This window comes from Entelurus aequoreus, linkage group LG18 (assembly GCF_033978785.1).
Source record: "Entelurus aequoreus isolate RoL-2023_Sb linkage group LG18, RoL_Eaeq_v1.1, whole genome shotgun sequence".
NCBI lineage: Eukaryota > Metazoa > Chordata > Actinopteri > Syngnathiformes > Syngnathidae > Entelurus > Entelurus aequoreus.
The window spans coordinates 35,961,784-35,974,548 of NC_084748.1; positions in this window are offsets into that span (position 1 = coordinate 35,961,784).

Genomic DNA, 12,765 nt, shown 5'->3' on the forward strand with positions numbered 1-12,765 from the left:
TAGAAATTAAAGATTTTAAAAAAAAAAAATACATAAATAAATAAAATAAAATAAAAACAAAACAAAAAAAAACACTTTTTTTTTAACTTGGGACTTCCCATGGGCCGGATTTTGGATGCTGGGGGCCTGGATCCGGCCCGCGGGCCGTAGTTTGGAGACCCCTGATCTAACGTCTTGGATTTACAACTGCAATTGCAACATAAAATGATATACCTGCAAATAAGATTTAAAAAATGTGATAATGAAATAAGATATAATAACTGAACAGTAGATACTGTATCATAATCTACTCATTTTTAAAGGTTGCAATTAAAAAAGAGATGTTATTATCAAAACAATTAGCATTTACTAACACACAAAAGTACCAAAAATTGGTACTGATTACACATCGGTTCAAATCCTTGCAATATGTTTGTTTTTTTTCCAGGGATTTCGCAACCCCGCATGCTACTGATTAGCATTAGCGATTTGACAATGTAATTTCAACACCTTAAAATGTGTTAATGTAATGTAAAATGTATTTCGATACTTTTGGATACTTTTCTAAATAAAGGGGACCAAAAAAATAGCATTATTGGCTTTATTTTAACAAAAAATCTCTTAGGGTACATTAAACATATGTTTCTTATTGCAAGTTTGTCCTTAAATGAAATAGTGAACATACAAGACAACTTGACTTTTATTAGTAAGTAAACAAACAAAGGCTCCTAATTAGTCTGTTGACATATGCAGTAACATATTGTGTCATTTATCACTCTATTATTTTGTCACAACTATGAGGGACAAGCTGTACAAATTGATTATTAATCCAATTGTTTATTTACTGTTAATATTTGCTTACTTTCTCTTTTGACATGTTTTATCTACACTTCTGTTAAAATGAAATAATCACTTATTCTTCTGTTGTTTGATACTTTACATTAGTTTTGGATGATACCACAAATTTAGGAATCGATCCGATACCAAGTAGTTACAGGCAGAGGTGGGACCAAGTCATTGCTTTGCAAGTCACAAGTAAGTCTCAAGTCTTTGCCCTCAAGTCTCGAGTCAAGTCCCGAGTCAAGACAGGCAAGTCCCGAGTCAAGTCCAAAGTCAAGACTGGAAAGTCTCAAGTCGAGTCCCAAGTCCTGCATTTTGAGTTTCGAGTCCTTTCAAGTCCTTTTAACCACATACTAATATGTTTACACAGATTGTGTATGCTTTTAAAACGCTGTATTTATTTATTAAAACAAGTGCATTTGAAATTGCAAGAAAAAAAATAGTGCTGACATTGCAATTCATAATAGCACTATTAACAGTAATTTTAATAGTTTAAACAATTTTAAACATTTAACTCATTCCTTTACAGAATAAACACATTTGCAAAAACAAACATTAACATACTATTGGTTGTATTTTATGAAAATAATATTACCACAGAGTTGAGAAGGAGCAAAGATATTCAATATTTGTATGTGAAAATCACAAATAAATCTTCTGGGGGAGGATGACGCCCCTACAGGGGTTTGGTTTACAAACTTTCAGCCCCACCTAAAACAAAATTCACCAGCCGCCATTGATTATGATGCATTCTCATTTTAGGCAAAATATAAGACAATACTTTCTTAACAGTATAATTGTAACCAGGAATAAGTCTTCAAGTAACAATATTCAAATACTAACATTGTTGGGTAAAACAGCATTTGGTTTTATTCTGAATGTAGTGAAACAAATTGGTGGTTTTAGCTGATATAAAGACTTTCAGGTGTTTATATATGTTTAAGTATTTGGCAGACGCTTTTATCCAAAGCGACATACATAAAAAATACATACATAACAATCACTGTAAACATGATCATTTAAGGGAAGAATGTAATACAAAATATCAATACAAAGTGTCAAGACAGAATAAACTCTCTGCTGCTGCAGCAACAGAGATACAGTCTATAGGTCCCTAGGATATATAGATATCTAATGTATTCATACATTGTTTATGTAGGATATACGCATGTATATATAACCTAATCATATTGTTTCTTCAATTTAAAAATAGTTTACCGTTTTTTCCCCCTTCTCTGGGATTATATTCCCAGTTTTGATCTCGGACGTCTGGTCACTTATAGCGTATAAGAATATTATATTACTGTTAAGCAAACTATGAATAATAAAACTTGCCAAAACATGTGTCCGTTATCATAGCTACACGTATGACAAAAAACCGCGTGAAAATCAGTGGTATTCAGTGAGGTAAGATGAATTAAATGCGCTGACAGTTCATTGCTCCTGACAAATGAATTGCACTGAGTGGAGCAGATCACCACTCCAAGATGGCGGCCCCGCGTCTCGTCTGCGCCAGTAGGCAGTAGCGCTCGATGCTGCGTACCCTTAAAACATGTCTATGGTTATAACGTTAGCAGTGAGTTTACAGCCTCACTGATTTAACTACACAGCAAATAAAAGTCACGTTACTTAGCCAATAAACGTTATCTTACATTCAAAACTTACCCTTCTTTGGGCAACTTCAAATGTCGAACGAAGTTGGAAGTTGTTGCGTCTCCGTCTGTAATACGCAATTCGTTTTTTGTTGACCAAGTCGTAGTTTTTATACCCGAACGAAACCAACTTTGTCATAATTGTTTCTCTCTGCCGCATTGTTTGACAACTCTTGTTCGGTGGTTGTCCTGCAATTTGATTGGATGAGAGCTGTGTGATGAAAACAACGTATAACTAATTTGATTGGCTGTTGTACTGACAGCACACCAGCTGACAAGCAGCACACACGCTGATAGACAGACACACACGTACAAAATGAAAGATACGGAGCGCTCCCAAATAACTTTTTAAGCTTTGGGTTTTGGGGAAAGTAGCAAGTCATGTCAAGTCAAAAGGCTCAAGTCCAAGTGAAGTCACAAGTCATTGATGTTAAAGTCTAAGTCGAGTTGCAAGTCTCTTTACATTTTGTCAAGTCGAGTCTAAAGTCATCAAATTCATGACTCGAGTCTGACTCGAGTCCAAGTCATGTGACTCGAGTCCACACCTCTGGTTACAGGATCATACATTGGTCATATTCAAAGTCCTCATGTGTCCAGGGACATATTTACTGACTTTATAAACATAATACAAATTATTTTTAAATGAAAAAAGATTTTGTGACGATAGAAAATATTGATGCAATTATAGTAGTATCCTCTAGATACGCTATTGTACTTGGTATCATTACAGTGGATCCACCCATAGCATTTGTTTACATTCAGTGTGCTAGCTTGCTGTTAGCGGTTAGCTATCGTATCCTCCTACGGTGTGTAGTGAAGCATGTTTAGCTATTCCTCGTCCTGCAGGGATGATACTTGTAAGAAACTTACTTTATTTGTCGCCATGGAGGCGAGGATTAGTCATTTAGAAGTAGCTAAAACGCTGCGGATGAACGTTAACCGCTAGCTAGCTAGCCATGTCTTAAGGCACGTCTTCCTGAGGGCGTTTCAGTGTTATAACTTCACCTTTATCGTTAGTTTTTAGACCGAAACGTTTTCCCTTTTCTGTCTACACACTGTGTCTGCTTGTAAGTACTCCTTGATTGTGCGCTGCCGAACATGCTCCTCTGTTCGCAAAACCAGCAACGTCATGCCCGGGAACCGGTATTTTTCAAACAGAGTATAGTACCGTTTTTGATTCATTAGTACCGCGATACTATACCAGTACCGGTATACCGTACAACCCTGATAGAGACATGCCCCCCTTAAATGACTACGTGCTAATGGTTATTAGTAACCATATACCACATTTTTTGGACCATAGGGCGCACCTGGTTATAAGGTGCAATGTGGGTCTATTCTGGTCTATTTTCATACAAAAGGCACATTAAAGGGGTCATATTATGATTTTTTTTTCTACATTTAAAACACTTCCTTGTGGTCTACATAACATGTAATGGTGGTTCTTTGGTCAAAATGTTGCATAGATTATGTTTTACAGATCATCTTCAAGCCGCTTTCTGACCGTCCCTTCAGGAAGCGCCGTTTTGTGGGAGGTTTTATTTACGTGCCTCCACTTCGACAGCGTCTTCTCCCCGTCATTTTTGTTGGACCGGTAGTTTTTAGCGCAGGGGTGGCAAAGTCAAGGCCGAATGAGTTATCTATGGAAGATATTTGATTAGTATTAGAACCGGCGCCCAGGGACCCCATCAAGTCATAAAAATGGGGTCCCACAGTACATTTTTGGGGTCCCACTTTTTTGGAACCGTTTTGAAAACAAATGATAAATGAATGCATTATCCTGTTAATATCTCACACTCTGTATTGTGTTTTGGTAAAAGGTTGTCATAAACGAGTGCGAAAATATGACCATATCACACCAACTCTCAAATCCCTTCACTGGGTTCCTGTTCCACTCGGGATTGAATTCAAAGTCTCCCTACTAACCCACCAGTGCCTCCATGGAAATGCCCCCCTCTACCTCAAAGAACTACTCACCCCCCCAAATCCTCCACACGACACCTCCGCTCCGGACAGGCTAACCTCCTCCAACCTCCGAGGACAAAGCTACGAACAATGGGAGACCGGGTTTTCTGCCCCGCCGCTCCCAGTCTGTGGAACGCTCTCCCTGACCACCCGAGGGCACCACAGACTGTGGATGCTTTTAAAAAAGGCTTAAAAACCCTTCTTTTTAAAAAAAAGCCTTTTTTTTGGTATATGCATACTAGTTTTAGCTATTTGGCTGTTCTAGTTTTTATTTTTATTTATTATTTAATAATATTTATTTAACACACTGTAGCACTTTGAGGTTGTTTACTCAATGTAAAGTGCTTTTTACAAATACAATCTATTATTATTATTATTAAATGTTACTTATTTCATTTAAAAAAATTAAACAAAAGAAAACAATTTGTTTTGCATATTCACTTTCTTCTTTCCTTCATGGATCTAAACCAGGGGTGTCAAACGTACGGCCCGTGGGCCGGATCAGGCCCGCGGACAGGTTTTATCCGGCCCGCGGTATGAGTTTGCTAAGTATAAAAATGAACCAAAATTTTTGAATGAAAGAAACTGCTGTTCTAAATGTGTCCACTAGATGTCACAATAGCAATTATTTGCATCTTTGTAGATTATGCTACATATGTAAAAAAATAAAATAAACCACATGATGTTAGTGCACCAGTTAAGGAAAATGAGCAAACTTACATGAATGACATCCTGTAATTTGATTTTGATATAATTTTTTTATCGTAATAGACTGAAAATTAACACCAATGAGTTGACTGATGAACATTATCACATAATGTATTCAGAAAATATAAATAACGACAAATAAAGATAGAATACTATTAACCGCAACATGTAAGTGTAAAAAAAAACCCAACAACATTATGATTTGTACATTTTCAGAATTTTCTTGTTCTATTTTTAAACAAAGAAAACAATCTGAATTTGTCTTTATTTTTAAGTTATCGTGCCATGATTTTACCTGTCCGGCCCACCTGGGAGTAGATTTTTCTCCATGTGGCCCCCGATCTAAAATGAGTTTGACACCCCTGATCTAAACTTTACCGCTGCCCGTATTTTTTCCGATATTTTTTTTGTAATATTTTCAGAATGTGTTTGTTCTATTGTTGGCCAAACTAAGACAAAAAAAACAATCTGAAGTTGTCTTTATTTTTGTAGTTTTAATGCCATGATTTTAATAGTCCAGCCCGCGTGTGCACAGATTTTCCTTCACGCGGCCCCTGAGCCAAAATGAGTTTGACGCCCCTGTTTTAGCGCGTCCATAGCGAAACTACTGTCAGACATAAGTTAGAACTGTACGCTACGAGAGGAGCCAGCTGAGATGGCTCGGGCATCTACTACCCGGTGAGATTTTTCGGGCATGTCCAGCCGGGTGTTACGGTCAGGTCGCATGGTCATGCGCTGTTCGTTTTCCCAAGATGCGGTCCAGGTAAGAAAAGGGTTTATTATCATAACTCAGGCAAGAATACAAAAACTAGGGAAGCTATAGAAAAACTAGCACTGGAACAAGGAGCAAGAAATCAAACGTAACCTGTTGCGTGAAGAAAACAAAACAGCCAGTGTGGCGAGAGCCAGGACTGAATAGCTCTCTGATTAGTGACTGGGAGCAGGTGAGCGTCCCGACCACTAGCCAGAGGCAGGTGAACATAATCAGCACCCATGGCAACCAGGAACACAAACAAAGGGGTGCTGAAACAGAACTAAGGGAATCTTAAACTGAAACAAAACACGATCCGGGCAATGGTTCATCACACCGGGAGGAGACCTAGGGGCAGACCTAGGACACGTTGGAGGGACTATGTCTCACAGCTGGCCTGGGAACGCCTCGGTATCTAAGTAAGCTAAGACTGCTGCCCCCGCGACCCGGACTCGGATAAGCGGCGGAAAAATTAATGGATGGATATATGCTACTTTTGTATTAAAGAAATTAAATATTATTAGAAATGGACACAGGCAAACATTTCGGGACTTATGCAGATCCCTAATACACATCAGCAGGTACCAATTGGTATAATATATAATATTGTGAAACAAAACGCCAGATAAAATGTCTTCTAATAGGTGGCATTTTGGGGTCAATAAACTTTACAGTAAAATTCTGGTGACAGAGCTGCCATTACATTTTTGTACACTTTGGAACTATTTCTTAATACATTAATAAAACAATTAATAAATAAAAACAACAATCGTTACGTAAAAAAACTAGCAGATAAAATGCATGAATTTTATCTTTAAAAAACTATGTTAATGTATTTTTATTCTACTTACAGTAATATTTTGTGAAAAAAAAAACAACGCAAATTTTACAGTAAAATTCTAGAAACTGAGCAGCCAGTTTTTTGCAGCAAAATCTAAAGATTTGTTTTACGGCATACGTAAAAAAAAAAAAAAAATCAAATGCATAGGCAATTATATCCATGTATTGTATACATAAAATTCATATATTATTCACTGTCACAAGCGGCCCTTAGGGCCAGCCATAACTGTGATGTGGCCCTCCATGCACACCTGCCTGCTTTAGAGCCACAAAAAGCCTGCATTTAGTGCACCCGGAAAATAGTCACAGCGTTTCACTTTTTCCACATTTTGTTATTTACAGCCTTATTCCAAAATGGAATGAGCTAATTTTTTTAACTACCAATTCTACCCCATGAAGTGAAAAGGTTTTTTTAAAAACATGTTTGCAAATGAAGTAAAACGGAAAAACTAAAAAATCAGGGAGGTCTGGGAGGTCATGTTTGGAAAAAAACAGGTGCCGCTCATCACCAGGGCCAATATCATCCCTACAGTGAAGCATGGTGGTGGCAGCATCATGCTGTGGGCATGTTTTTCAGCGGCAGGAAGTGGGAGACCAGTCAGGATAGAGGGAAAGATGAATGCAGCAACGTACAGAGACATCCTGGATGAAAACCAACACTTCCCATCCAACTTGATAAGGCTTGAGAGGTGCTGCAAAGAGGAATGGGCAAAACTGCCCAAAGAGAGGTGTGCCAAGTTTGTGGCATCGTATTCAAAAAGACTTGAAGTTGTAATTGCTGCCAAATGTACAAAGTATTGAGCAAAGGCTGTGTGAATATGTATGTACATGTGATTTTTTAATTTTTAATACATTTGCCATAAAAAATAAAAATATAAAACCTTTTCACATTGTCATTATGAGGTATTGTGTGTAGAATTTTGAGGACAAAAATTCATTTATTCCATTTTGGAATAAGGCTGTAACACAGGGGTGTCCAAACATTTTGACTCGGAGGCCACATTGGGGTTAAAAAAAATAAAAAATAAAAAATAAAAAAAATAAAATAAAAAAAATATATATATATATATATATATATATATATATATATATATATATATATATATATATATATATATATATATATATATATATATATATATATATATATATATATATATATATATATATATATATATATATATAAATTATTATTTTTATTTTTTTATTTATTTTTTAAAAATTTTTTTTATTTTATTTTATTTTATTTATTTATTTATTTTTTTCATAAAGAAATACAATCATGTGTGCTTACGGACTGTATCCCTGCAGACTGTATTGATCTATATTGATATATAATGTATACATTGTATTTTTTATGTTGATTTAATAATAAAAAATAATTTAAAAAAAATAAATTTAAAAAAAGTCTAATTTTTTTAAATTTCTTAACCGGTTAACTGGCTTATTGGACTCGTGCCATCTCGCGAGCCAGATTGAAGACGCCTGCGGGCCGCACTTGGCCCGCAGGCCGTAACATAAAAAAATGTGGAAAAAGTGAAGCGTTGTGAATACTTTTTGAATGCACTGTATTAGGGTTGTACAGTATACCGGTATTAGTATGAAACATATACGGTACAATACCGCCTCTAAAAAGTACCAGTCCGCCACGCCCCCACGCCCCCGTCGTCGTCACTCTGTGTCATTGCTGGTTTACGAGCAGCGGAGCATGTTCGGCAGCGCACAATCACAGAGTACTTACAAGCAGACACAGTGTGTAGACAGAAAAGGGAGAATGAACGGATTTTGGCTTAAAAACTAACGATAAAGGTGAAGTTATAACACTGAAACGCTCTCAGGAAGAGGTGCTTTAAGACATGGCTATCTAGCTAGCGGCTAACGTCCTGCCCCAGTCGGCAGTGTTTTAGCTACTTCTAAATCACTAATCCTTGTCTCCATGACAAATAAAGTAAGTTTCTTACAAGTATCATCCCTGCAGGACGAGGAATAGCTAAACATGCTTCACTACACACCGTAGCTCACCGGCGTCACAATGTAAACAAACGCCACTGGTGGATCTACACATGACATCCACTGTAATGATACCAAGTACAGGAGCATATCTAGTCGATACTACTATGATTACGTCTATATTTTTTGGCATCACAACATCGTCTTTCGTTTAAAAAAAAAATGTATATTATGTTTATAAACTCAGGAAATATGTCCCTGGACACACGAGGACTTTGAATATGACCAATGTATGATCCTGTAACGACTTGGTATCGGATTGATACCCGAATGTGTGGTATCATCCAAAACTAATGTAAATTATCAAACAACAGAAGAATAAGGGATTATTACATTTGAACAGAAGTGTAGATAGAACATGTTAAAAGAGAAAGCAAGCAGATATTAACAGTAAATGAACAAGTAGATTAATAATTCATTTTCTACCACTTGTCCTTAATAATGTTGACAAAATAATAGAATGATAAATGACACAATATGTTACTGCATACGTCAGCAGACTAAATTAGGAGCCTTTGTTTGTTTACTTATTACTTAAAGACAAGTTGTCTTGTATGTTCACTGTTTTATTTAAGGACAAACTTGCAATAAGAAACATGTTTAATGTACTGTAAGATTTGTTGTTAAAATAAAGCAAATAATGCCATTTTTTGTGGTCCCCTTTATTTAGAAAAGTACCGAAAAGTACTGAAAAGTATCAAAATAATTTTGGTACCGGTACCAAAATATTGGTATCGGGACAACACTACACTGTATATAAAAGAGCAACCTGAAAAAAAGCCGTAAGGGGCTTAGAGGAGGCTTTTTTTTCAAATATTTTGACACTCCAAGTGTATCTGACAAAAGTAGCCTCCCTTCTACGAGAACCTCTCTGGCACCCTCGCCCACTGCTGACTGGCGGTAGCGTTGGTACAAGAAACGAGCCGCTGTGGAACTTTGGAGCAAGTTGCCGGTTGCCGAGGAATGACTCGGGGGGTCATGAAAAGACACCGGGGGCTCCTTTTCTTTCAGTTCCTGTGCACACTGGAGCATCAATGAGAAGCCATTTTCTTCCTCCCCGCTGCATGGCAGGAGGACCGCCGGGGAGGTGGGCAACCGTGGACAATACCAACGCCCGCAACAGAGAGGCCTTTCTTGTGATCCCAAGTGTTGTCAGCATTTTCTCCGCGCCCTAATTATGCGCAGAACACGTGCAAATTCATGTGCCAACCGCGGTACCTCGGCTGTGAAGTAATGGAGAAGGCAGAGGAGTGTGTGATGGCGCATGTAAAAACAGGGACAATAGTGTTGGTGTTACGTCATTCTGTCTATGGAGGACTGAATTATCTCTGTTTGCATAACATGGGCTTTTTTTTTTTTTTTGGATGAAGCTTTGCAAGTTTGGATCATGCACGCACCCGACCTGCATTTAATTAGGGGGAATCGTATTTTTCCGAGTATAAGTCGCTCCGGAGTATAAGTCGCACCGGCCGAAAATGAATAATAAAGAAGGGAAAAAACATATATTAGTCGCACTGGAGTATAAGTAGCATTTTTTGGGGGAAATTTATTTGATAAAAGCCAACACCAAGAATAGACATTTGAAAGGCAATTTCAAATAAATAAAGAATAGTGAACAACAGGCTGAATAAGTGTACGTTATATGAGGCATAAATAACCAACTGAGAACGTGCCTGGTATGTTAACGTAACATATTATGGTAAGAGTCATTCAAATAACTAGAACATATAGAACATGCTATACGTTTACCAAACAATCTGTCACTCCTAATCTTATACGTCTAGTCCAGGGGTGTCCAAACTTTTTCCACTGAGGGCCGCACACGGAAAAATTAAAGCATGTGGGGGCCATTTTGATATTTTTCATTTTCAAACCATAACAAATAAATAACAAGGAATAAAATAAAAAGAAATAAAATAAAAATAAATACAAGAAATAAAATACAAATAAAAAAAATAAAAAATAAAAATAAAAATAATTTATTTTTTATTTTTTATTAAATCAACATAAAAAACACAATATATACGTTATATATCAATATAGATCAATACAGTCTGTAGGGATACACTCCGTAAGCACACATGATTGTATTTCTTTGTGACAAAAAAAAACAAAAAACAAAACAAAACAAAAAAATAATTACCCCTTGATGACACCAAAGGAAGTGGGGAGAGGGATTCTTACTAAATGTGGTCAACTTTATGCCTTTTAACATTTCTAACTACAATGCAAGTGTAAAAACAACTTAACAGCTGTGAAATACAATAAATTAAACCTACTCACCCTTAAAATGAAGAAGTGGAACAGCAGTCTTGCAGAATACGTTCCACGTGATGCTTTTTAACATTTTTATCTGTAACGCAAGTATAAAAGTAGATTAACAACTTCAGAATGAAATTCAATACAACTAAAATCAATAAAAAATAGTCACCTTTTCATGACACCAAAGAAAGAGGGGCTAGAGATCCTTCCTAAAGGTGGTCGACTTCTTAACTGTCATAAAAATAACTTAAACTCTTTTAAAATTATTCACCCTTTAGCTGAGACTTAAGTTAAATAAGGACAGGCAGGCTTAAAGAAGGTGGTCAACTTTATGCTTTTTAACATTTTTAACTTTCATGCAAGTGTAACAATAAGTTAACCTTTTTTAAATAAAACTACAATGAATTAAAATGATTCACCCTTTAGATGAGACTTAAGTTGAGTGGGGACAGGCAGGCTTAAAGAAGGTGGTCAACTTTATGCTTTTTAACATTTTTAACTATCATGCAAGTGTAAAAATAGGTTAACCTATTTTAAATACAACTACAATTAATTAAAATGATTCACCCTTTGCAGCTGAGATAGGCTCCAGCACCCCCCGTGACCTCGAAAAGGACAAGCGGTAGAAATGGATGGATGGATGGATAGATGAGACTTAAGTTAAATGGGGACAGGCAGTCTTAAAGAAGGTGGTCGACTTTATGCTTTTTCACATTTTTTTGACCGTCACGCAAGTGTAAAAATAAGTTAACCACTTTTAAATAAAACTAAAATGAATTAAAATTATTCACCCTTTAGATGAGACTTAAGTTAAATGGGGACAGGCAGGCTTATAGAAGGTGGTCAACTTTATGCTTTTTAGCATTTTTAACCGTCATGCAAGTGTAAAAATAAGTTAACAACTTTAGAATAAAATTTAATACAACTAAAATAAATCAAAAATAGTCAACATTTGATGACACTTAAGAGAAGTGGGAGGAAAGATATTTCCTAAAGTTAAAATATGTAAGTTAAAGTTAAAAATATGTATTCAGTAAATATTAACTATATATTAATATCATTACACTTAATCTATTAATATTAATATAATAATCATATAATATATAAATATATTAAGTAAATAACTAAAGTTAAAATTTGCATTTTTTGAAATATTAACTGTAATGAAAATGTAAAAATAAGTTTACCACTTTGGAATAAAATTATAAAACACTAGAATGTTTTAAAAAAATCCTTTCTAAAGGTAGTCAAATGTATGCTTTTTTACAGTCTTGCAAGTGTAAAAATAAGTTAACCACTTTTAAATAAAACTACAATGAATTAAAATTATCCACCCTTTAAATGAGACTTGAGTTAAATGGGGACAGGTGGTCAACTTTATGCTTTTTAGCATTTTTAACCGTCATGCAAGTGTAAAAATAAGTTGACAACTTTAAAATAAAATTTAATAAAACTAAAATAAATTAAAAATAGTCAAAATTTGATGACACTTAAGAGAAGTGGGAGAAAATATATTTTCTAAAGTTAAAATATGTAAGTTAAAGTTAAAAATATGTATTCAGTAAATATTAACTATATATTAATATTATTATATATAATCTATTATATTATTATCATAATTATATAATATATAATAATATTAACTAAATAACTAAAGTTAAAATATGTATTATTTTTTTAAATATTAACTGTAATGAAAATGTAAAAATAAGTCTACCACTTTGGAATAAAATTATAAAACACTAGAATATATATTTT